Source organism: Loxodonta africana, chromosome 16 (genome assembly GCF_030014295.1).
Source record: "Loxodonta africana isolate mLoxAfr1 chromosome 16, mLoxAfr1.hap2, whole genome shotgun sequence".
In the NCBI taxonomy this organism is placed as follows: Eukaryota; Metazoa; Chordata; class Mammalia; order Proboscidea; family Elephantidae; genus Loxodonta; species Loxodonta africana.
In genome coordinates, this window is record NC_087357.1 from 69,158,306 (window position 1) to 69,185,349 (window position 27,044).

Consider the following 27,044-nt stretch of genomic DNA (forward strand, 5'->3'; position numbering starts at 1 on the left):
TGGCTGATCCTGGCTCCACTCCTCTGGGGAGCACATGGGCTAGTCTTGAAAAAATACGGTGTTTTGGCTTTCCTTTTGCATTTCATTGTAAAACCAGAGCTTCTCAAATTGTTTGATCCAATGACCCGTGTGGAGGTAGAGGACCTAAGTTTTTCATGCACCAGCTCTGTGATCTTGGGACAGTGGCTTCATCTCTCTGAGCCTTAGTTCCTCGTGTATAAGAAGGGCAATAACAGGCAACCAGAGGGTGGCTGCGTGAGTTCAATGTGAGGGTGCTTAGCACAGTGCCTAGTCCCCCAAGGAGGAAGAAAGCCAGAGCTCCCCAGGATTTAGGGGGCAAAGGCAGCTACCCCACAGCGGAGGAGGAGGCACCAGCCACTACCTGTCTGGCCCATCAATCACACCGACATGAGGAACAGCCCTGCCCGGGCGGTGGGGCGGAAACATGTCTGCATTCATTCTGGGTAATGAAAAGTGTCATCGGTAAATGAGGAATCTCCTAATTACCCACACATCCCTGGGAGGATTTGTGAGGCTGCAGGCAGCAGCGGAGGTCCTGGTGCTGAGGGGCAGGGAGAGAGGGCAGCAGGAGTGTGCGTGGGCGAGGGACTCTGTGTCACACAGAGTGGAATTGGCCCCTGTGGACAGAACCCCAGCACCCAGGAAAGAGCCCAGAGCAGGGGTCCAGGGCTGCAGTGGGGTGCTGGGGTATATCATCTGTAAATTGGGTAACAGGCTTAGGCAAGACTGGGCTCGGGGCTGCTCAGTTTCCTCTGCCCCTGAAGAGCAGGCTGGCCTTAAACAACTTCTTTCCCTCTCTGAGCCTCAGTTTCCTTATCTGCCAAATGGGAATAGTGGTGACGACTGCCTTGTCAGCCTGAGGGGTGGGAGGCCACAGCCAATGAGAGACGGACTAGAAATGTACTTGGCAAACTTTAGAGGGCTCCCACAGCAAAACAGGATCATAACTGCCACTCCAGTCAGCCTGTCCGAGTTACCCAACTCAAACGCAATCACATTAAATCTGGCCATTGCTGGGGCACTTTGTTTTTCCAGGGAGGCCTCTGGAATCCCCAGGACAATATCTGAAGGCCTCTCTGACCGCCTGAGCACCTGCAGAGCCAAGGTGGGGCCACCCTGTGGCCTGTTTTCTGATTGTGGCTTTTGACTAGTGTGTCCCCAAGGGGCCTCTGCAGGGAAGGGGCCAAGAGGGATGCTGGTAGAGCAGCTCCACATGTACAGGTTTTCTGTCTGAGAGTTCACCTGAAGCTTAGCTTTGGGGCCATTTTAACACATTATTATAAAGTATTATGGTTATCATTATAATCGTCCCCATTTAACAGGTGAGAAAACTGAAGCACAGAAAGGTCAGTGACTCGAGGTCACACAGCAGTACCCATGTCTTCGATTTCCTTTCTGAGCCTTTACTGCCTCACCTACTAGCTCTTTCATCAATATCTTCTCACTCCTTTCCTCAGATTTGCACAGTAAGGAATATCACTGACACACCCCTCCCCTATTTTATGGACAGGGAAACTGAGGCACAGAGCAGGACTCTCTTAGGCTAGACCTGGGCAGTGAAGCCATGGCTGAGATGGGGCATGAGCCTCTGAAGTCCCTTCTTTTCTCTGCACCCATGCCAAGAGGTCCCTCCACTCAATGCGTTGCCTGGCTCTCCCAGCTCCATCTCCCTTCCCGGGTGGGGTGGTCCAGGAAGACTCAGCGTGGAGCAAGGGCGATGACAAACGACTGCCTGGGAGAGATAATCCACTATTAAAACACCCCTGCTGTTCTAATTATAAAGGAGACCAAATTGGGTTTAAATTGGAATTAATTGAATGCCCCCTTATCCTCGCCATCTATCTTGCACTCACCAGCCCTTCTGGATGAACGGAGGGAAGAAAGGGGAATCTCATCTTCTCCCCCACTGAACACATGTCCCAGCCCCTAATCCCTTTAAACGTTTCAAGGAGCACAGACAATGGGAGCCGGGGGTGCCTGGACCCCTCCTCCGCCTACCTCTCCTGAGGGGGTTGAAAGAGGATTAGTTGACTTTGGGATATGGTGGGAGGGGGGTCACACCCCAAGGGACCAGCCCTGCAGGAAGCAGGCAGGGCCGGGTCAGCTCCCAAATGTGTGTTGGAGTGTTGTGATGGGCTGGGAGATGACAGGTTACACACAAAGCAAGACCCAGCTGGAAGGAATTGGGGAGGGGGCTTTGCTGAAGGGTCCTCAGGTTGGAAGGCCTTGAGAGACAGGGAAATAGAGTCATCCAGCAAGCAAAATATGGATCCAAGGCCAACTGCTGAGTCCACCATGAACTCCCAGCTCTTTGTAGTGAAAGGTAAATAATGCCCCACCCAGAAACAGCCAATACCATCTGACCCTTGGCAATTCCTGCCCCTGCGTTACTATAGGACTTCCTTCTTCAGCTGTTGGGGTTGAAGGCCTTTTCCATGTACCCTCAGTCTGCCAAAGCACATACTGCTCTCCTGGGGTCTCAAACTGTTGGCCCCTGAGTCAAATTTCATTTGGCTGGCACAGTGTTTTATTTCGCTTTTTGTGTGTGTGTGTGTGTGTGTGTGTGTGTGTGTTGAATGCCCTTAGCTGTTGTCTTAGTTATCTAGTGCTGCTATAACAGAAATACCACAAATGGATGGATTTAACAAAGAGAAGTTTATATCCTCATAGTAAAGTAGGCTGAAAGTCCAAATTCAGGGCGTCAGCTCCAGCAGAAGGCTTTCTCTCTCTGTCGGCCTTCTCATCAATCTTTTCCCAGTCTAGGGGTTTCTCTGAGCAAAGACCCTCGTTGCAAAGACGTGCTCTGTTCCTGGAGCTGCTTTCTTGGTGGTATGAGGTCCCCTGTCACTCCACTAGCTTCTCTCCTTTGTATCTCAAGAGGTTGCCTTAAGACACAATCTAGTCTTGTAGATTGAGTCCTGCCTCACTAACACAACTGTCGCCCATTCTCCCTCATTTACATCACAGAGGCAGGATTTACAACATATAGGAAAATCACACAACACTGGAAATCATGGCCTACCCAAATTGATACACACCTTTTTGGGGGGACATAATTCAATCCATGACAGCTGTCTTGGGTGCTCTCTCCAGTTGTCTATCCCCACTTCTCTCAATTTCCTCTTATACCTGGCCTGCTCCACTTATTTATATCACCTACCAGTTCCTGGGTGGTGCAAATCATTAAGCACTAGACTACTAACCAAAAGATTGGTGGTTTGAACCCACCAGAGGTGCCTCAAAAGAAAGGCGTGGCAATCTGCTTCTGAAAGGTCACGGCCTTGAAAACCCTATGGAGTACAATTCTATTCTGCCACACATGGGGTCCTCATGAGCTGGAATCAACTCGACAGCAACTGGTTTTAGTTTTACCTGGCTCCATCTGGCCTTTGAATTTGCGATCCACCCAGGCTCATCCAAACCATGGGCTGTAGCTCACATGGCCTCTCCCTTGACCCCCAGACACCATCTCAGCATCCTCACCACTTCACCCCTTTGCTATCGTACATCTGCAGTACCTCCAAATCGCTCTGGTTCTTTAAGGCCCATTTCTGGGAAGCCACTGTCTCTGACCTGTGGACATCAGGGTCTCTGTACTCTCAAGCCCCACCAGCAATGCTTCTTGGGCACTTACTGCTCCTCCCTGGCCTCCCTCAAATCACTGCTCCTCCTGGGTCATCTTATTTTCCTGGATTCCTGGAACATATCCTAGGAAGGACTCGCTCTGTATCTCCCAAAGCAAGTAACCCAGAGTGAAGAAATATAGTATAAGCCCAGAGACTGTCTGGTGTCCCACTGCCAGCTGAGTGTAGAGAGGAATGTGGGCAGTGAGCTGGCCCTGGATAATCTCATCCTCTCAGGGCCAGCAGACCTCTTTGCTGAGCTCCACCCTCTGCCGCCTCCTAAACTCTCTTCCTATCTTAGCTTTCTCCTGCGTCAGCAGCACCCACTGCTAGCCAGCCTGCTTCCTGATCTATGTGACCCTCAGCTCTCAAGATGCATACACACGCACACACACACACGTACACACAGACACCGAAACACAGACACACAAAACTTCATACACCCATTCATCACACACAGAATTCTCACCCCTCCAACATGTCTGGGACATTGATATCCCACACCCAGAACTCTCTTCCCAATACGTGCAGCCAGAATGCTCCACTCCACCCACACCTAAAACTCTGACCCCACTTCTCTGACCTTCCATTCTCCCATAGGCACACGGAAATCTTTGCCCCACCTCACTGCCTGTCCACTGCTTTTGGATCTCCCCTCTTCTCACTTCTGGACTTACACACCCACATCTGTAACGTTCCCTTCTCCCTTCATTATACATGCATCTGCCCCTACCCAGGGGCCCCTACACCTACCCAGTCTCCCCTATACCTTCCCAGGCTTCCTACACATATTCAGGGCCTCCTACACCTACCCAGGGCCCCCTACACCGACCCAGGGCCCTCTACACCTACCTAGGCTCCCCTACACCTACCCAGGCTCCCTACACCTAAGCCGACTCAGAGTCCCCATCTCAAATCCCAAAGCCGTAACACTAGGAACCTACCCTCTCCCACACACATATAGCAGGAACCCCAAGAAGTCTGAGCCGCCACCATTTGCCTGCCTCCCAGCCTTTGCAGTGTTTCCTCCAGACACCGGTCCCTCCCCGCCCTACAGTAAAAAGTGCCATCAAGCTCAGAGTTTTGTATCTGACCGAGTGAGATACACCTTCAGGGAGGACCAGGACTCATCACCAAGAGGGAGAGATTATCTTCTCTTCTGGGCAAGTGGTAAATATTTGCTTGCTTTCCTAATTCTGAGCTTGATTCATGGAGCATTTTTGTCAGGCTGAGGCTGGGCAGATGTTGGGAGATCTCAGCTCCTGGCTGCCAGGAGAAGGAAAGGTAGGGTCCAGAGCTGTGCCTGGGAAAGAATATTTCCAGCTTCTGAGACTGTGACCTGTGTAGGTATCTCACCCTCTCTAGCCACAGACTCCTCCAATATTAAAACAAAGCAGTGCTCTTGAATAAAGGAATCTAAGGGGCCTGGATCCTTTTATCCAGAGAGAGAAGCCAAGCAGGTTCGGGGTGATGCAAACACGGGTTTCAGCCTTTTGAAAGCCAGGAGAGGAGAGGTGAATGACAGCTGTGATGTGCTCCTGAAGAAGGGAATTCACGTTTCAGAGAGAGTGATTGAGGCTAGGAGAACCTCTGACATGGTTGGTAGATAGATATGAGAGCTTCAATTCGGAAGGAGGTGCAGTTGATAAGCTGGGAAAAAAAAATCTACCAATCAGCTATGCATCCAGCTAATTCTTATTGAGGACCTGGTATGAAGATTCTGGAATAAAAAAATGAGGCTTTCATAATCCTGCCCCATAGCTTAGTGAGGAGGGCAGAGAAGCCGTGTGGTATGAGGTTGTTTACCTGTGGGAACCCAGAGTACATTGCAAGCCTCAGTCTGTTGCAGGAGTCTAGGTGAGGGAGAAGGATGGCTCGGACCACAGAGAAGTGCAGATGGAGAGAAGTGACTTGGGAAGAAGTGGAGATGGAAGACTTGTGCTATGTCTTGGAGGTTGAGCAACCAGGACTGTTGGTCTGGTTATGGAAGGGGGTGAGGGAAAAGCAGAATCAAGGTCAGTGAAGGTTCCAGGGAAGTGGGGCCATTTGAGCCAGGTGTGAAAGGCTGAGGACAAATTTTAGACAAAGGAGTGAGGGTATACCATATACAGAGCAGAAGGTATACCATACAAAGGCTTAGAGGAGGAACTGAGCGTGGCTTATTGGTGAGGGACCATGTAAGGAGTTTGGACTTGACACTTAAGTAACGAGGGGAGCCATCATCTGTGCTACAGAGGAGCCCTCCAACTGGTTTGGAGGGTCAATTAGCACCTGTAATGTGGGAGGCTCATTAGAAGTTGTTGCTCTGATTCAGAGATGAGGGTCTGGTCAAGTGCCACAGTGGTGGGGGTGGAAAGAAGTGAATAAACACATTTCTGAACTAGCCTCGGTGACTTTTGTGTTGTGGGGGTGAGATGGATAGGAAATCTGAATGACTCAGAGCCATCTAGCTCAGGCAACCAAGTGGATGGAATATACTCAGCATTTTGCTAAAGAAAATGAATGAAATCAACTATGCTTCATACTGGCCAAGCACACACTGCCTCCTCTAGCCAAGTCTCAGCATCTCCCAGACACACTGATACTCGTCTACAGGGTGCAGATGGGTCAGGGCCTCAACTCTCCCCTCACTTCCTGGAAGCGAAAATTGCAACATTTGGAAACATGATAGAATTGCCAAAAGTACAAGAATCAGCCACAAACATTGGGAATTGACAGGCCTGATTCTATTTCTGTCACAACAGTTAAAAAAAAACTTTTAGTTCAGAATATAAAATAAAAAAGTGTGAGTCCTGGGAAAGGTCGGATAGTTGTGGCTGGAATCAGAAGTGAGGCCGAGAGAGTGTACAACAGGAACTAGGGGGTCTGGTACTTTGCTACTACAGGAGTCTAGGTGAGGAAGGAGGGCAGGTGGACCACAGACAAAGGTAGCTATACCGCGGGCGAAGAGAAGTGAGTTGGGGAGCAGTGGAGATGGAAGACTTGGGCTACATTTTGGAGGCTGAGCCACCAGGACTCCGGTCCTCACTGTGGAAGGGGTTGAGGGAAAAACAGAACCAAGAATGACTCATGGGTCCTCAGCTTGAGCAATTGGGTGGATGGTGGAGACTTCAAACAAAGGCCAATGAGAAGGACAGGCCGGTAAAGGAGATGCATGGAAACCAAGAGAGTGTTTCAAAGATGGTAGTGAGGGATTAGCAAATAAATTAGTTCAATAAGGGATAGAGCCTAGAAACTCATCCATTCTGTTTGGGAACTTGGTGTGTAATAATTGCCTACCAGTGGAGAAAGTTTTTGGAACAACTGAATTTCCTTAAAAGAAAAACAAATAAACTTCAATCTCTGCCTTATGTCACCCACACAAAAATAAATTCCAAATGGATTAAAAAATATTAAGAGATATAAAAATAAAAAAGTATGTACTATAAAAAGAAAATATATAATAATATCTTTACAACCTCAGGGTAGGAAAGGATTACCAAATAAAACAAAAGGCACAAGTGCTTTTTATTAAAATTCAAATTTTCTGTAAGGCAGATGACACCTCGAACAAAAAGACAATTAAACAATTAACAGACCAGAGAGTGAGATTTCCAACATAAAACAAAAATTAATACCCAAAATGTATAGCAAACTTCTACAGATAAATACAGGGAAAAAGACAACTGAATAGAAAATGAGCAAAGGAAATGATCAGGCAAGTTGTTGTTGTCAGGTACTGTCGAGTTGGTTCCGACTCATAGCAACCCTATGTACAACAGAACGAAACACCGCTCGGTCCTGCACCATCCTCACAATCGTTGCTATGCTTGAGCGCATTGTTGCAGCCACTCTGTTAATTCATCTTGTTGAGGGCCTTTCTATTTTTCAATGGCCCTCTATTTTACAAGCAAGTCAGAAGAGGAAACCTAAATGACTAAGAAATGCATGAAAAATGTAAATTAAAACAACATTGAGGGGGGCGGAGCCAAGATGGCGGACTAGGCAGACGTTACCTCGGATCCCTCTTACAACAAAGACACGGAAAAACAAGTGAATCGATCACATACATAACAATCTACGAACCCTGAACAACAAACACGGATTTAGAGACGGAGAACGAACTAATACGGGGAAGCAGCGATAGTTTCCAGAGCCTGGAGCCAGCGTACCAGTCAGGTACGGCACAAGCACAGAGACCTGCTCCACCCCCCTGAACTAACCCCGGGAGGGGGACCAGCCGGTTCCACGGGCGGCGTGGGACGCAGCCGGTAGGAGAAGTCCCCGGGAGGCAGTGACTGATCTTGGAGCAGAAAGAGCAGCATCCGAGCCGGGGAACCGTCCCGCAGGGATTTGGACTGCTCGCAGCGGATTTTCTGGAAAAACTAGTTTCCCAGTGATGGCTCGGAGACAACAATCCATATCAAACCACTTAAAGAAGCAGACCGTGACAGCTTCTCCAACCCCCCAAACAAAAGAATCAAAATCTTTCCCAAATGAAGATACAATTTTGGAATTATCAGATACAGAATATAAAAAACTAATTTACAGAATGCTTAATGATATCACAAATGAAATTAGGATATCTGCAGAAAAAGCCAAGGAACACACTGATAAAACTGTTGAAGAACTCAAAAAGATTATTCAAGAACATAGTGGAAAAATTAATAAGTTGCAAGAATCCATAGAGAGACAACATGTAGAAATCCAAAAGATTAACAATAAAATAACAGAATTAGACAACACACTAGGAAGTCAGAGGAGCAGACTTGAGCAATTAGAATGCAGACTGGGACATCTGGAGGACCAGGGAATCAACACCAACATAGCTGAAAAAAAATCAGATAAAAGAATTAAAAAAAATGAAGAAACCCTAAGAATTATGTGGGACTCTATCAAGAAGGATAACCTGCGGGTGATTGGAGTCCCAGAACAGGGAGGGGGGACAGAAAACACAGAGAAAATAGTTGAAGAACTTCTGACAGAAAACTTCCCTGACATCATGAAAGACGAAAGGATATCTATCCAAGATGCTCATCGAACCCCATTTAAGATTGATACAAAAAGAAAAACACCAAGACATATTATCATCAAACTCACCAAAACCAAAGATAAACAGAAAATTTTAAAAGCAGCCAGGGAGAAAAGAAAGGTTTCCTTCAAGGGAGAATCAATAAGAATATGTTCTGACTACTCAGCAGAAACCATGCAGGCAAGAAGGGAATGGGACGACATATACAGAACACTGAAGGAGAAAAACTGCCAACCAAGGATCATATATCCAGCAAAACTCTCTCTGAAATATGAAGGCGAAATTAAGATATTTACAGACAAACACAAGTTTAGAGAATTTGCGAAAACCAAACCAAAGCTACAAGAAATACTAAAGGATATTGTTTGGTCAGAGAACCAATAATATCAGATATCAGCACAACACAAGGTCACAAAACAGAATGTCCTGATATCAACTCAAATAGGGAAATCACAAAAACAAACAAATTAAGATTAATTAAAAAAAAAATACACATAACAGGGAATTATGGAAGTCAATAGGTAAAAGATCACAATAATCAAAAAGAGGGACTAAATACAGGAGGCATTGAACTGCCATATGGAGAGTGATACAAGGCGATACAGAACAATACAAGTTAGGTTTTTACTTAGAAAAATAGGGGTATATAATGAGGTAACCACAAAAAGGCATAACAACTCTATAACTCAAGACAAAAACCAAGAAAAACGTAACGACTCAACTAACATAAAGTCAAACACTATGAAAATGAGGATCTCACAATTTACTAAGAAAAACGCCTCAGCACAAAAAAGTGTGTGGAAAAATGAAATTGTCAACAACACACATAAAAAGGCATCAAAATGACAGCACTAAAAACTTATTTATCTATAATTACCCTGAATGTAAATGGACTAAATGCACCAATAAAGAGACAGAGAGTCACAGACTGGATAAAGAAACACGATCCATCTATATGCTGCCTACAAGAGACACACCTTAGACTTAGAGACACAAACAAACTAAAACTCAAAGGATGGAAAAAAGTATATCAAGCAAACAATAAGCAAAAAAGAAGAGGAGTAGCAATATTAATTTCTGACAAAATAGACTTTAGACTTAAATCCACCACAAAGGATAAAGAAGGACACTATATAATGATAAAAGGGACAATTGATCAGGAAGACATAACCATATTAAATATTTACGCACCCAATGACAGGGCTGCAAGATACATAAATCAAATTTTAACAGAACTGAAAAGCGAGATAGATACCTCCACAATTATAGTGGGAGACTTCAACACACCACTTTCGGAGAAGGACAGGACATCCAGTAAGAAGCTAAACAGAGACACGGAAGATCTAATTACAACAATCAACCAACTTGACCTCATTGACTTATACAGAACTCTCCACCCAACTGCTGCAAAATATACTTTTTTTTCCAGCGCACATGGAACATTCTCTAGAATAGACCACATATTAGGTCATAAAACAAACCTTTGCAGAGTCCAAAACATCGAAATATTACAGAGCATCTTCTCAGACCACAAGGCAATAAAACTAGAGATCAATAACAGAAAAACGAGGGAAAAGAAATCAAATACTTGGAAACTGAACAATACCCTCCTGAAAAAAGACTGGGTTATAGAAGACATCAAGGAGGGAATAAGGAAATTCATAGAAAGCAACGAGAATGAAAATACTTCCTATCAAAACCTCTGGGACACAGCAAAAGCAGTGCTCAGAGGCCAATTTATATCAATAAATGCACACATACAAAAAGAAGAAAGAGCCAAAATCAGAGAACTGTCCCTACAACTTGAACAAATAGAAAGTGAGCAACAAAAGAATCCATCAGGCTCCAGAAGAAAACAAATAATAAAAATTAGAGCTGAACTAAATGAATTAGAGAACAGAAAAACAATCGAAAGAATTAACAAAGCCAAAAGCTGGTTCTTTGAAAAAATTAACAAAATTGATAAACCATTGGCTAGACTGACTAAAGAAATACAGGAAAGGAAACAAATAACCCGAATAAGAAATGAGAAGGACCACATCACAACAGAACCAAATGAAATTAAAAGAATCATTTCAGATTATTATGAAAAATTGTACTCTAACAAATTTGAAAACCTAGAAGAAATGGATGAATTCCTGGAAAAACACTACCTACCTAAACTAACACATTCAGAAGTAGAACAACTAAATAGACCCATAACAAAAAAAGAGATTGAAACGGTAATCAAAAAACTCCCAACAAAAAAAAGTCCTGGCCCGGACGGCTTCACTGCAGAGTTCTACCAAATTTTCAGAGAAGAGTTAACACCACTACTACTAAAGGTATTCCAAAGCATAGAAAATGACGGAATACTACCCAACTCATTCTATGAAGCCACCATCTCCCTGATACCAAAACCAGGTAAAGACATTACAAAAAAAGAAAATTATAGACCTATATCCCTCATGAACATTGATGCAAAAATCCTCAACAAAATTCTAGCCAATAGAATCCAACAACACATCAAAAAAATAATTCACCCTGATCAAGTGGGATTTATACCAGGTATGCAAGGCTGGTTTAATATCAGAAAAACCATTAATGTAATCCATCACATAAATAAAACAAAAGACAAAAACCACATGATCTTATCAATTGATGCAGAAAAGGCATTTGACAAAGTCCAACACCCATTCATGATAAAAACTCTTACCAAAATAGGAATTGAAGGAAAATTCCTCAACATAATAAAGGGCATCTATGCAAAGCCAACAGCCAATATCACTCTAAATGGAGAGAACCTGAAAGCATTTCCCTTGAGAACGGGAACCAGACAAGGATGCCCTTTATCACCACTCTTATTCAACATCGTGTTGGAAGTCTTAGCCAGGGCAATTAGGCTAGACAAAGAAATAAAAGGTATCCGGATTGGCAAGGAAGAAGTAAAGTTATCACTATTTGCAGATGACATGATTATATACACAGAAAACCCTAAGGAATCCTCCAGAAAACTACTGAAACTAATAGAAGAGTTTGGCAGAGTCTCAGGTTATAAAATAAACATACAAAAATCACTTGGATTCCTCTACATCAACAAAAAGAACACCGAAGAGGAAATAACCAAATCAATACCATTCACAGTAGCCCCCAAGAAGATAAGATACTTAGGAATAAATCTTACCAAGGATGTAAAAGACCTATACAAAGAAAACTACAAAGCTCTACTACAAGAAATTCAAAAGGACATACTTAAGTGGAAAAACATACCTTGCTCATGGATAGGAAGACTTAACATAGTAAAAATGTCTATTCTACCAAAAGCCATCTATACATTTAACGCACTTCCGATCCAAATTCCAATGTCATATTTTAAGGGGATAGAGAAACAAATCACCAATTTCATATGGAAGGGAAAGAAGCCCCGGATAAGCAAAGCACTACTGAAAAAGAAGAAGAAAGTGGGAGGCCTCACCTTACCTGACTTCAGAACCTATTATACAGCCACAGTAGTCAAAACAGCCTGGTATTGGTACAACAACAGACACATAGACCAATGGAACAGAATTGAGAACCCAGACATAGATCCATCCACGTATGAGCAGCTGATATTTGACAAAGGACCAGTGTCAATTAACTGGGGAAAAGACAGCCTTTTTAACAAATGGTGCTGGCATAACTGGATATCCATTTGCAAAAAAATGAAACAGGACCCATACCTCACACCATGCACAAAAACTAACTCCAAGTGGATCAAAGACCTAAACATAAAGACTAAAACGATAAAGATCATGGAAGGAAAAATTGGGACAACCCTAGGAGCCCTAATACAAGGTATAAACAGAATACAAAACATTACCAAAAATGATGAAGAGAAACCCGATAACTGGGAGCTCCTAAAAATCAAACACCTATGCTCATCTAAAGACTTCACCAAAAGAGTAAAAAGACCACCTACAGATTGGGAAAGAATTTTCAGCTATGACATCTCCGACCAGCGCCTGATCTCTAAAATCTACATGATTCTGTCAAAACTCAACCACAAAAAGACAAACAACCCAATCAAGAAGTGGGCAAAGGATATGAACACACATTTCTCTAAAGAAGATATTCAGGCAGCCAACAGATACATGAGAAAATGCTCTCGATCATTAGCCATTAGAGAAATGCAAATTAAAACTACGATGAGATTCCATCTCACACCAGCAAGGCTGGCATTAATCCAAAAAACACAAAATAATAAATGTTGGAGAGGCTGCGGAGAGATTGGAACTCTCATACACTGCTGGTGGGAATGTAAAATGGTACAACCACTTTGGAAATCTATCTGGCGTTATCTTAAACAGTTAGAAATAGAACTACCATACAACCCAGAAATCCCACTCCTAGGAATATACCCTAGAGATACAAGAGCCTTCATACAAACAGATATATGCACACCCATGTTTATTGCAGCTCTGTTTACAATAGCAAAAAGTTGGAAGCAACCAACGTGTCCATCAACGGATGAATGGTTAAATAAATTGTGGTATATTCACACAATGGAATACTACGCATCGATAAAGAACAGTGACGAGTCTCTGAAACATTTCATAACATGGAGGAACCTGGAAGGCATTATGCTGAGCGAAATTAGTCAGAGGCAAAAGGACAAATATTGTATAAGACCACTATTATAAGATCTTGAGAAACAGTAAACCTGAGAAGAACACATACTTTTGTGGTTACGAGGGGGGGAGGGAGGGAGGGTGGGAGAGGGTTTTTTTTATTGATTAATCAGTAGATAAGAACTGCTTTAGGTGAAGGGAAAGACAACACTCAATACATGGAAGGTCAGCTCAATTGGACTGGACCAAAAGCAAAGAAGTTTCCGGGATAAAATGAATGCTTCAAAGGTCAGCGGAGCAAGCGCGGGGGTCTGGGGAGCATGGTTTGTGGGGACTTCTAAGTCAATTGGCAAAATAATTCTATTATGAAATCATTCTGCATCCCACTTTGAAATGTGGCGTCTGGGGTCTTAAATGCTAACAAGCAGCCATCTAAGATGCAGCAATTGGTCTCAACCCACCTGGAGCAAAGAAAAATGAAGAACACCAAGCCCACATGACAACTAAGAGCCCAAGAGACAGAAAGGGCCGCATGAACCAGAGACCTACATCATCCTGAGACCAGAAGAACTAGTTGGTGCCCGGCCACAATTGATGACTGCCCTGACAGGGAGCTCAGCAGAGGACCCCTGAGGGAGCAGGAGATCAGTGGGATGCAGACCCCAAATTCTCATAAGAAGACCAAACTTAATGGTCTGACTGAGACTGGAGGAATCCCGGCGGCCATGCTCCCCAGACCTTCAGTTGACACAGGACAGGAACCATCCCCGAAGACAACTCATCAGAAATGAAAGGGACTGGTCAGCGGGTGGGAGAGAGATGCTGATGAAGAGTGAGCTAATTATATCAGGTGGACACTTGAGATTGTGTTGGCAACTCTTGTCTGGAGAGGGGATGGGAGGATAGAGAGAGAGGGAAGCCGGCAAAATTGTCAAGAAAGGAGAGACTGAAAGGGCTGACTCAAGACGGGGAGAGTAAGTGGGAGTAGGGAGTGAGATGTATGTAAACTTATATGTGACAGACTGATTGGATTTGTAAACGTTCACTTGAAGCTTAATAAAAGTTATTATAAAAAAAAAAAAAAAACAACATTGAGATAGCATTTGTTATTCATCAGATTAAAAAAAAAAAGACAGTGATCAACTGCTGAGTAAAATGATACAGTAGACTGAGTAATGGCTCCCAAAAGACGTCCACATCTTAATCCTTGGAACCTGTGATTATTACCTTATATGGTGTCCTGGATTGAATTGTGTCCCCCCCAAAATGTGTGTATCAATTTGGCTGGTCATGATTCCTGGTATTGTGTGACTGTCCACCATTTTGTCACTGATGTGATTTTCCTATGTGTTGTAAATCCTGCCTCTATGATGTTAATGAGGGAGGCTGGGCGGCAGTTGTGTTGATGAGGCAGGACTCAATCTCTACCAGATCAGATTGTGTTTTAAGTCGATTTCTTTTGGGATATAAAAGAGAGGAGCAAACGGAGAGACAGGGGGAACCTCATACCCACCAAGAAAGCAACACCAGGAGCAGAGTGCGTCCTTTGAACCTGAGGTTCCTGCATGGAGAAGCTCCTAGTCCAGCAGAAGATTGATGGAGAATAAACTTCTGTTTGTTAAAGCCATCCACTTGTGGTATTTCTGTTACAGCAGCGCTAGATAACTAAGACATATGGTGAAAAGGGCTTTGCAGAGATTAAGAATCTTGAGATGGCTCAATTAGTTTTATCCAGGTGGGTCTAAATGCAATCACAAGTATTCTTATAATGAGGCAGAGAGAAATTTGACACAAATAGGAGAAGGCAATGTGACCACAGAGGCAGAGATTGGAGTGATGCGGCCATAAGCCAAGGAGTGCTGGCAGCCACCCAAAGCTGGAGGAGGCAGGGAAGGATTCTCCCCTAGAGCCTCTGGAGAGAGCGTGGCCTTGTCGACACCTTGACTTCAGCCCAGCAACACTGATTGTGGATTTCTGGCCTCCAGAGCTGTGAGAGAATAAAGTTATATTGTTTTAAGCCACCAAGTTTGTGGTGATTTGTTGCAGCAGCCACAGGAACTCTTAGAGATTTGTACAAAAGCTTATCACTGGGTTTGGTCACATGGAGGTCCCTGGGGAGCCAGCAGGACTGGGTGTGATAAATGAAGAAAAGGGAGGGATGAAGGACTTTGGCTTAAGTAAGTGAGTGGGTGATGATGCCACTTACTGAGACTGGGAATGAGTTCTGGGGAACAGGAAAATTCAGGAGCACTTAGTGGTGATGGTTGATAAACATGCTGAACGTAATTAATGTCACTGAACTGTGCATGCTGAGATTGTAAAAATGGCAAGTGTTCTGTTACCTATATATTTATTATAATAAAAAAATTTTTAAACCATGAGTTCAATACAAAGAGTGAACTCTAATATAAACTATGGACCTTAATTAATGACAATATGTCAGTATGGCTCATTAAAAAAAAAAGTTCTGTTTTGGCCGTGTTAGGCTTGAGAGGAATACTTGACATTACTGCTGTTGAGGACAGTGTTGCCAGATCAAATCCAACCTCAACTGCCTCTGCAGGAGCTTGAAAAGCCACGGGGACAATGCCCCCTGGTTTACACAGGGTGAGAGCTAGACAAGGTGCTTCAACCTCACCCAGTACGTGCTGAGAGAATTCTTCCCGGTGCCAGAGTGAGTGCCAGCTCATGCCAGTGGAGTTCCCAGGCATTCCAGAAATAACGGTTGGCACCAGGAGCCTGTCATGAATGCCAGGCAAGTTAACTTGACACTGGGGAGGTAGAAATGCAGCCAGAAGAACGACAATATGTGCCGAAGGGACTAACAACTGCTCCAAAGGATAACATTGGTATGTTGGGGGAGGAAATGAATGCTGAGGGAGTGACCACGTCTCTCACGGGAGTCACGTGGCACGTGGAGAGCCATAGGAGCCAAGGAATAAACACGTGGTGCTATGTGCTGTTGGACCAGCCATTCGTGAAGCAGAAATGAGACCCCCGCTGCTACTTCCAGGTAGGGGCCTGTCAGTACTCAGACTTCAGGGTCTTCGGAGGAAGCTGGAATTGCAAGGGCCCGTCCCATTTCTGGAACGAACACCATGTGCCTGAGTAGGCCAGGCCCCTGTTCAGAGGGAGTTATCTCTTCCTCATTGGTGGAAAATAGGAACCAACTATGCGGACCCCAGGAGGCTCAGGGGCCCCTGATGGCCAAGGATGTGAGGTCCCAAGAATATGCACCCCAGAGCAGCCGCCCTCGAACTATGCCTGTCTCCAGCTTCAGCTCTCCCCTCCACTTAACTTGTCTTCTCTCTTCCACCTTCAGGGACTATTAAGGGGAGAAATGTGAAGGCATCAGAGGGCATCAGGCCACAAGGATTTCCTGAGCACTGACTGTGAGTCTGGCCCTGAGCTGGAAGTCTCTGGAGGTGAGTGTGCACCTGGAATGGAACCCAGAAGGTCATGCAGGGAGTGCGAGGAGTGTGCCAGCACCCAACAGCTTCCAAGGTGACTTCACACCACCTTTTCCATTTCTCTCACAACCACCCAGTTAGGTAGGCAGAGCAGGAGTTCTCCTTATCCCCATTCTATAGATGAGGACACTGATGCTCAGGAAAGGGAAGTGACCTGCCCAAGGTGACAGTTACTGGTTCTTAATTCCCAGCCCTGTGTTCTGTCTATGGCTTGCTGCCTCTGGAGAAGAATCCGACATGATCCCTGGTCCTGTCACCTCCCCCAGCCCACAAATTTTGCCAAGTCCTCTGTTGGAGTACATCTCAAACTTAAAATGCGGATTCTGATTCAGTAGGTCTGGGGTGGGGCCTGAGAGACTACATTTCTAACAACCTCCCAGGTGATGCCTGTGCTGCTAATCCACGGACCGCACTCTGAGTGGCAATGCCCTACTCCATTTTACGAATCTAGTCCAACCATCCCATCTCCCCCAGCCTTGGGACCTGAGGCTCGGTAGGGCTGTTTGCAGGTAGACAAGCCCAACATAGCTGGTCAGTAGCTCAGATTCCTGACCTCATCCCAACTCTGCACCCCCAGGAGGCTCTGGCTCGTCTCTGAAGCTGCTCTGATCCCTGTACTTACCCTATCTCTATTAAGAATCAACTCTCAACTTTTCTGTAATCTTGATACAGTGAGAAGGATCTTCCGGATGTGAGAAGACATGGTTTTTAGGGTTTGATCTCCCATGACCTCACTCAGTCATGTTTTCATGAATTTATTCATTCACTCACTCGGGTATAGATGGTGACTCAGTGCTTCCCCTCCCTGGGCCTTAGTATCTCCCCATCAGAAAAAGGAAGGGTAAGCCTGTATCAGTGGTCTGCATCTTGGCTGCAATTTGAAATCGCCTGGGAAGACTTTTTTTTTCTTTCATGATGACCATTTTAATTACAAGGTGTTAGCATATAGATTAATGCAAACTTCAGATGTCATGAAAATATGCTCCATAAAATTAAGAATTAACAGTTTTCAGCAAAACTGAAGCATTCTGAAGACTTCAAAGGCTTCAGCATAAGCTTCCTTCTCTTTTTCAGGAAAATCCTCCGGATGTGATTCGATAGATGCCAACATACCGTGGCCCCTCGCAGCATATGGCGCCCTGGTGGCAAGGTGGTTACGAACTCTGATGCTCACCAAAAGCTTGGCGATTTGAATCCACCAGCCACTCCTTGGAAACTCTATGGGGCAGTTTCTACTCTGTCTTACAGGGTTACTGTGAGTCGGAAACAACTCAAGGGCAACAGGGTTGGTTTGGTTTTTCACAGTTTTAAAAGATAATTTCCAACAATAACAAAAAAAGGAAGTAACATAGAGAAGCTGGCGATGCACAACCATCAACACCACTGGCCTCCGGTGGATCACGTTATCAACCAGGCCGGTGCAGCAGCCCATGCAGACCCAAGTAGATGAGCCCCAGGTTGGTCAGCTTGGGTAGGCGCAGGCTCTGTGCCTCATCCAGCAGAAATTGTAAGGGCAGCTGGTGTCCTCTCATTGCGGTGATGCTGTTCCCACTGGAGGCCTGGCCTCAGCCGATTACAAGGAAAACCTCCACGACCACCGCTGTGCACTAAGCCGCAGGTTTTCTCCTCCGAGCAAGGGGCTTTTATTTCTTCTACTGGCCTGCTCACACTAGCTAGGACTTCTATTTTGTTGTTCAGTAGAAATGGTGACAGTGGAAATCTTTGCCTTGTTCCAAACTTAGGGAGAAACATTTCAGTCTTTCAGCATTAAGTATGATGTTATTTGTGGGCTTTGCACAGATGCCCTTTATCGTATTATGGACGTTCTCTTCTATTTCTAGTTTGTTTTGTTTGAGTCGTTTTGCTTTTAAATCATGAATGAGTGGTCAGCTTTCTCAAATAACTTTCCCATATCTATTAAGATGATCATGTGGTTTTTATTTTTTAGTTTATTAAGCTGGTGAACTACATTAGTTTTTGGAAGTTAAAACAACCTTATATTCATGGGATAAACTTCACTGGCCGTGGTATATTGCTTTTTTCCTGTGTTGCTATATTGCTATATTCGGTTCACTGATACTTTTTATTTTGTTGAAGTATTTTGCTTTTTTGATGTAGGTTATTAGGTTATAGATGTCCCTTCTTATCATGACTTTGGATTCTCTGTCAGGGTAATGCTAGCCTCCTAAAAGGAATTGAAATGTGTCCTCTCCTCTTCTATTTTCACCTGTATTTGTATACAGTAGCAATGAGCGATAAGAAAGTGAAATTAAGAAAACAATTCCATTTGCAATAGCATCAAAAAGAATACAATGCTTAGGAATAAATGTAACCAACAAAAGCATAAGACATACATACTGAAAACTACAAACCATTGTTGAAAAAATTTAGAGATGATTTAAATAAATGAAAAAACACCCTGTGTTCGTGGATTGGAGGACATGATATTGTTAAGACAATCCATAGAATGAGAGGAAATATTTGCAAATTAGCTATCTGATAATGGCCTAGTGTCCTGAATATATAAAGAATTATAACTCGACAATATAATGACAAATAATCTAATTTTTTTAATGTGCAAAGGTTTTACATAGACATTTCTCCCAAGAAGATATACAAACAGCTAATAAGCACATGAAAAAATGTTCAACATCCTTAGTCCTTGGGGCAATGCAAATCAAAACCACGGCGAGATACCACTTTAAATCTACTAAGCCAGGTAATAGTAAACCCGATGCCGTAAAGTCAGAGTAGAAATATGTTCCATAAGATTTTCAATGGCTGATTTTTTTGGAAGTAGATTGCCAGGCCTTTCTTCTGAGGTGCTTCTGGGTGAACGTGAACCTCCAACCTTTCCGTTAACAGCACTAACTGTTGGCACCACCCAAGGACTCCTTACATCTACTAGAATGCCTATAGTAATTAAAAGAAAAGAATAAATTTTGGGGAGGATGTGAAGAACCTGTAATCTTTATTCACTGCTGGTGGGAATGTAAAATGGTACAACCATTGAGAAAAACAATTTGGTAGGTCATCAAAAACTTAAATATGAGTTATCATATGACCCAACAATTCCACTCCTAGAAATACATGCAAGAAAGTTGAAAACATAAGTTCACACAAATGCTTTTATGTGAATGTTCATAGCATCGTTATTTAGACTAGACCCAAAATAGAAACAATCCAAATGTCATCAACTGATGAACCGATAAATAAAAGTACTACATCCATACAACAGAATATTATTAACCCATAAAAAGAAATGATGTACTCACTGATACACGCTACAGTATAGATTAACCTTGAAAAATTATGCTAGGTGAAAGAAACCAGACATAAAAAGCTACCTATTGTATGATTCCATTTATGGGAATGTCCATAATAGGCAACTCCATAGAGACACGAGTAGATTAGTGGTTGCCGGGGGGAAGGAGGAAACGGGGAGTTACTGCTAATGGGTAGAGGGGTTATTTTTGGGGTGATGGAAATGTTTTGAAATTGGATAGAGATGATGGCTGCATGACCTAGTGGCTATAATAAAAATTACTGAATTGTATACTGTAAAATGTTGAATTTTACCTTATGTGAAATTTTACATTATATGAATTATGTCTCAATGAAAAATAGATATGGAGCTATTCAGGATTTTTATTTTGTCTTGGATGAGTTTTGGTAGTTTCTGCCTTTCAGATACTTGTCGATTTTATGAAGTTCACTCGTTCTCACTTTTGGTCCCTCCCTGCCTCCCTCCCTCTTTCCCTTCCTTTTTCTTTCCCTTCTTCCTCTCTATTCTTTTTTTAAATTTCTCCTTCTTATCTTTATTGTTTCTTCCTCCTGCTTTCTTTTGATTTAATTTTTTCTTCTTTCTCAAGTTTTAAGGTAAAATTTATGTAATTTATTTAAGACCTTTCTTTTTCTAATGTTGTTGTTATTAGATGCTGAGTTGGTTCTGACTCATAGAGACCCTATGTACAACAGAACAAAACACTACCCGGTCCTGCACCGTCCTCACAATCATAATTATGCTTGAGCCCATTGTTGCAGCCACTATGTTAATACATCTCCTTGAGGGTCTTCCTCTTTTTCATTGACCCTCTACTTTACCAAGCATGATGTCCTTCTCCAAAGACTGGTCCCTCCTGATAACATGTCCAAAGTATGTAAGACAAAGTCTCACCATCCTCACTTCTAATGAACATTCTGGCTGTACTTCTTCCAAGACAGATCTGTTCATTCTTTGGGCAGTCCATGGTATATTCAATATTCTTCACCAATGCCACAGTTCAAAGGCAGCAATTCTTCTTCAGCTTTCCTTATTCATTGTCCAGCCTCTTTTTCTAATATAGCCTTATAATGCTATAAATTTCCCTCTAAGCACTGCTTCAGCTGCATCTCATGAATTTTTATACACTTTGTTTTTACTTTCTTCCACTGCAAAAATGTCTTCTGATTTCTTCTTTGAGCCATCTTTAAGAGCATGTCATTTGACCAAGTATTCGGGGATTTTCTGTCATTGATTTTTAATTTAATTCTGTTGTGTTCAGAAATATGCTCTGTATAACCTCATTCTTTTTTATTCTATGGTCCAGAATATGCTCTATCTTGGTAAATGCTCCGTGAGTACTTGAAAAGAATGTTCTTTCTGTTGTTGTTGGGTACAATGTTCTATAAATGTCAATTAGATCAAGTTGATTGATAGTGTTGTTCATTCTTCTCTATTCTTACTGACTTTCTGTGTATTTGTTCTATCAATTACCAAAAGAGGAGTATTCAATCTCCAACTGTAACTATGGATTTCTCTAGTTTGTTTTTTAGTTCTATCCTTTTTTGTTTCATATATTTTGAAGCTCTGATGTTCACCGCATTCACATTTAGTCTTGTAATGCCCTTTTGGTTAATTGACCCATTTATCACTATGAAATGTTTCCATTTTTCCCTGGTATCATCATTAAGGTTGTGTGTCAACTAAGCTGGACCATAATTCTCAGTGGTTTGGCAGCTATGATGTAGTTTGGTAGTTGTATAATGATGTGATCACCACCATGATGAGATTTGATATAATGTGATTACTTCCATGATGGGATCTGCTCTAAGTAGCCAATCAGCTGAAGGGGAATTTCCTTGGTCTGTGGCCTGCATCCAGTATAGGTGGACTTTCCGGCAAGTCTCCTGGGCTTTTGCTTGCTCTGGATCCAGCAGCTGGCTCCTGTTGTCTGACCCCTAGTTCTTGGGATTTGAGCTAGCAGTTTACCTGCTGTCTTGCCCACCAATCTTGGGATTCATCTGTCTTTGCAGCCTGTGAGCCAGAGCCCTGCTATCTGATCTGCCAATCTTGGGTTCGCCCGCTCCTGTGCTACGCGAATCAGGAGAAGCCTCCAGCCTGACCATGGACTTGGGACATTCCAGCCTCTACAATCTCATGAGCCATTTTCTTGATATAAATCTCTCTCCCTCTCTCTATGTATATTTATACACTTTGATGGTTTCGCTTCTGTAGAGAACCCAGCCTAAGATACCTGGTAACTTTCCTGGTTTTGAAGCCTACTTTGTCTGAAATTACTACTGTAGCATTCTTTGGATTAATGTTTCCATTTTGTATCTTTATGCATCCTTTTAACCTGTGTCTTCCTATATAAATTGGCTTCTGGGAGACAGCATTTAGTTTTGCCTTGCTTTTTTATCCTATCTTAAAATGTCAATCTTTTAGCTTGTTTACATAATTTTAAATTTAGTATAACTATTGATATCATTGGTTTAAATTTACCATTCTGCTATTTTTTTCCCTAATTTTCCTATATATTTGTGCTGTTGTTTCCTTTTATAGGCTTTGGTTTTCTTAGTTGCTCTAGGGTTAAAATATACATGTTTAATTTATCACATTCTGGCTTCAGGTAATATTATACCACTTCACATATACTGTAAGAGACTTACAACAGTATACTGCCATTTCTCCTCTCTCATCGTTTATTTTTGCCATAAATGTTACTTCTAAATATGTTTTAAATTCCAAATATGTTATTATTTTGTCTTAAAACAGACAATATAAAAGGGGCCCAAAAAAAGAGTAACAGATACTGGATTTACATTCCCATCCAAAATAATAATAAAAAGACAAAGTGTAAGAAGCAACACTTTTAAAACACTGGCCATAAAGCAATGGAGATGATTGATCTCTGAGAAACAGGAAACAAACCAGGTGAGCCCTACAGTTGCCACAGCTTACTGTCTTGAGTTTTCAGACTTTGACGAAGGGAGGGGGGATCCAGGCAGAGCCTAGTGTACACCCTAGCTGAGATGAAGCTAAGTATCTGGGGATACCAAGGCAGCCAGAATTCCCAGAACTGAAAGCCAAAAAGGAAAATGTTGCACAGAGATAGGACCCTGGGATATGCAGAGGGACCCCCTTAAGTATTCAGCAGAGTACTTGTCAGTGTGTCTGTGTGTGAGGAAACCACTCAAGGCCAGGGATAAACACGATATGAGAAGGTTAGAGACCAGGACCCAAAACTCACACAGAGCCAGGGATAGCACCTCTTCCCGCACACCACAGTGGAAAAATTAATTTGTGGCTTGTTGGGTAGGATACTCAGACAGGTCTTGCCTCAGCAGTGGGAAATAATTAGCCTGAGTCTGAGCACTGCTCCAGATCTGCCCAACGAATAATGAAAGCAAGATTCAAAAGTATCAAATGCGTTCCACTTAGTTTAACTGTATTCCAGAAAAAGAAGCCCAAGAATATTTATATGAATATAAGCAAATCTAGCAGTCAATAAGGTAAAATTCACAATGTCTGGCATCCAATCAAAGATTACTAGGCTATAATGCAACAGGAAAATATGAACCATATTGAGGAGAGCAGTCAATCAATTAATTATAACTGACCTAGGGGTGAGAAAAGATGTTAGAATTATCAGACAAGGACATTAAAACAGTTATTGTAACTGTATTCCATATGTTCAAAAACTTAAGTAAAATATGGTAAAGATGAGCCCAAGAGACAGAAAAGCCCACATAAACCAGAGACTCCATCAGCCTGAGACGAGAAGAACTAGATGGTGCCCAGCTACCACTGATCACTGCCCTGACAGAGAACACAACAGAGAATCCCTGATAGAGCAGGAGAACAGTGGGATGCAGATCTCAAATTCTCCTAAAAAGATCAGGCATAATGGTCTGACTGAGACTGGAGGGACCCTGACGGTCGTTGTCCCCAGACCCTTTGATGGCCCAAGATTGAAACCATTCCCCAAGCCAACTCTACAGACAGGGATTGGTGTGGACTATAAGATAATGATACTAGTGAGGAGTGAGCTTCTTGACTCAAGTAGATACTTGAGACAATATGGGCAACTCCTGTCTAGTGGTGAGATGAGAAGGAAGAGGGGGACAGGAGCTGGCTGAATGGACATGGGTGGAGAGGAGGAGTGTGCTGTCTCATTAAGAGAACAGCCAGAAATACACAGCAAGGTGTGTATAATTTTTATATGAGAGACTGAGTTGATTTGTAAACTTTCACCTAAAGCACAATAAATTAATTAATTAATTAAAAAAAAAAACTTAAGTAAAGACATGGATGATATTTAAAAAAAACAAAAAAAAAAAACAAAAAAAACTGAACATCCAGAGTTGAAAACTACAATGTCTGGGATGAAAAATCTCGTGGAAGTTGGGTGGAAGTAATGTCAAGGCAGAAGAAAATATTAGTGAATTTGAAGGCATAGTAATAGAAACCATGAAAAATGAAACACAGAGAGAAAAAAAGAACCCAAATAAATGAGCTGAGGGACAATTTCAAGCGAGTCTAATACATAAGTAATTGGAATCCCCAGAAGGGAGGCAAAAAGGCAATAGAAAAAAGTTTGAAGATACAGTAGCCAAAAATTTTCCAAATTGGATGAAAACTATAAATCTACAAATTCAATCACAAGAAACATGAAGAAAACTATACCAAGGCACGTCATAATCAAATTGCTTAAAATCAGTGATAAAGAGAAAAGATTAAAAGTAGCCAGAGGAAAAAAAGACACTTTACATCTGACAAACCCATTGCCATCGAGTTGACTATGAGTTGGAATTGACTCAACGGCAATGGGTTTGTTTTTTGTTCTGTTTTGTTTTTTACATCTGACAATGAATTCTCTTAGCTTTTGTTGGTTCAGAAATGCTTTATTTTGCTTTCATTTTCAAAAAATATTTTCTTGGGTATTAAATTCTAGGTTGCATTTTCGTTTTCTTTTAGTACTCTAAAGATGTCACTCCATTGTTTAGCCTATTGCTTTCTAGTGGTTCTTTTCAGTGTCTTAGGGGGTTTCCTTTTACACAAGCTCAGATCAGTTCTTAGCCAAAGACCCAAGAGGACCCCTCTGCAATGCACTGAAGCTCTTTCTCTCTTTGAATCTCTCTCCCCTCTGGCACTCTGCCCCACAAATTCTAGCCACTTTAGTCTCCCAGAACTTCAATAGCTGTTTCCTCAATTTGGAGCAGTAAGCTGATAAAATTGTGGGGCTCAGCTTGTTTGCTTCCTTTTTCTAAGGGATCACAATCTCGTCCTGCCTTTTGTCCAATGTCTGGAAACCATCACATCCTGTATTTCGTCCAGTTTTTTTAATAGTTGAAGTTGGGAGGGTAAATCTAGTGCCTATTACTCCCTAGCAGCCCTGGTGATGCAGTGGTTAATTGCTGATCAAAGGGTCAGCAGTTCAAATCCAACAGCCACTCTTTGGAAATCCTATGAGGCAGTTCTACTCTGTCCTATGGGGACACTATGAATCAGAATCAACTCAACGGCATCGGGTTTGGTTTTTTGTTTGTTTGTTTATTACTCCCTTATGGCTGGAAGCAGAAGTCTCTGAAGAACATTTTAAATATTGAAACATGTGTCCCATCCTAGGATGTTCTGGCAGCAGACCTGGACCTTGGGGTATTTTAAAAAGCTCCCTTAGTGATTCTAATGCACTGCCAAGACTGACAACTATTCCAACTCTCGGCAACCCCATGTGTGCAGGGTAGAACTGCTCTATAGGATTTTCAAGGCTGTCACCTTTCAGAAGCAGATCACCAGACCTGTCTTCCGAGGTGCCTCTGGGTGGGTTCGAACCACTAACCTTTAGGCTAATAGTCAAGCACTTACCGGCTTGCGCAAACCTGGGACTCCTATAAAACCACTTGTTAATATAAAGTATCTGCCATTTACTATGCACTTTCCACGTGCCAGGCGTTCTGCTAGGTATTCACTTATCTATTTCAGGTAACACAACACTGTGGTTATTATTATCTTTATTTTACATATGAGGCGGCTGAGGCTCAGGGAGATTAGTGACTCGTCTATCCCTGGTCACAAAACCAGTAAGTGGAACAGCTGAGTGTGACACCAGACTGACTGACTCCCAGGGCAAGGCTCTTTCCACTGTCACTGCCATGTCTCTCTGACCCTGGTCATCTGAGTCTGGGCTGCCTCATGTTGGGTTCTGTGGAGGATGGACAGATCTGTGAGCCAGAATGGCTGGACAGGGGCTGGGCTCTGCTTTTGACTTTTCAGTGGCCCCATTGAAGGGCTGTGGGCTGAGGGGTCATGAGACCATCTCACCTTCTCCTCAGCTCAGAGCCCCTCTTTGACATCTCAACTCTCATCTCTGCTCCAGCTTGAAGCTGCTGAGAAAAGTGCCTGTCTGCCACTTGGACTCCCCACTCTGAAGATGGTGAGCACTGGTTGCTACAGAGATGGCACAGCTGGAGCTGTGGGGGCAGATTGGCAAGGGGACTGGCTTCCCTGTGTCCTCCACCCCTGCTCACACTACTCATTGGGTTTGGTACATTATTTGAGCCGAGGGGCTAGACAAGACAGGAGAGGGAGGTGGTCTCAGGAGAAGATCATAGAACTGGCAGGATCCTTAGAGACTCTGTTCAGTGCTTTCATTGTGCAGCTGGGGAAACCAAGCCCAGAGAGGCAGAGGGACTGTCTCAAGGCCATTCAGAGACCTGGGGCATAGCCAAGTTCCCCATCCACCTGCCCACCTCTCCAAGACAGGGGCCTGCTCAGGGACTCTGGCTGCTTCTAGCACCCTTGCCAGAGAAAGCTCGTCCAGAGAAAGGTATTAGGTAACTTGCCCAGGGGCCCTCAGGAGGTGAAGCAGGGCTGAGGGCTCCCTATCTGGGCTTCTTCTCTATGAGAGCTGAAGGGCTGCTCCATCTGCTCACCCTCCCTTTCCGGGGCCTTGATTGAGGCGTGTGGTTCCCTTGGAAACAGAGCCGCTTGTCTCCTGGGGTCAGCAGCACTTAATCTTCGGTTCCTGCAATTTTGATGCTATTGGGGGAAGGGACCCCAAACTCTTGT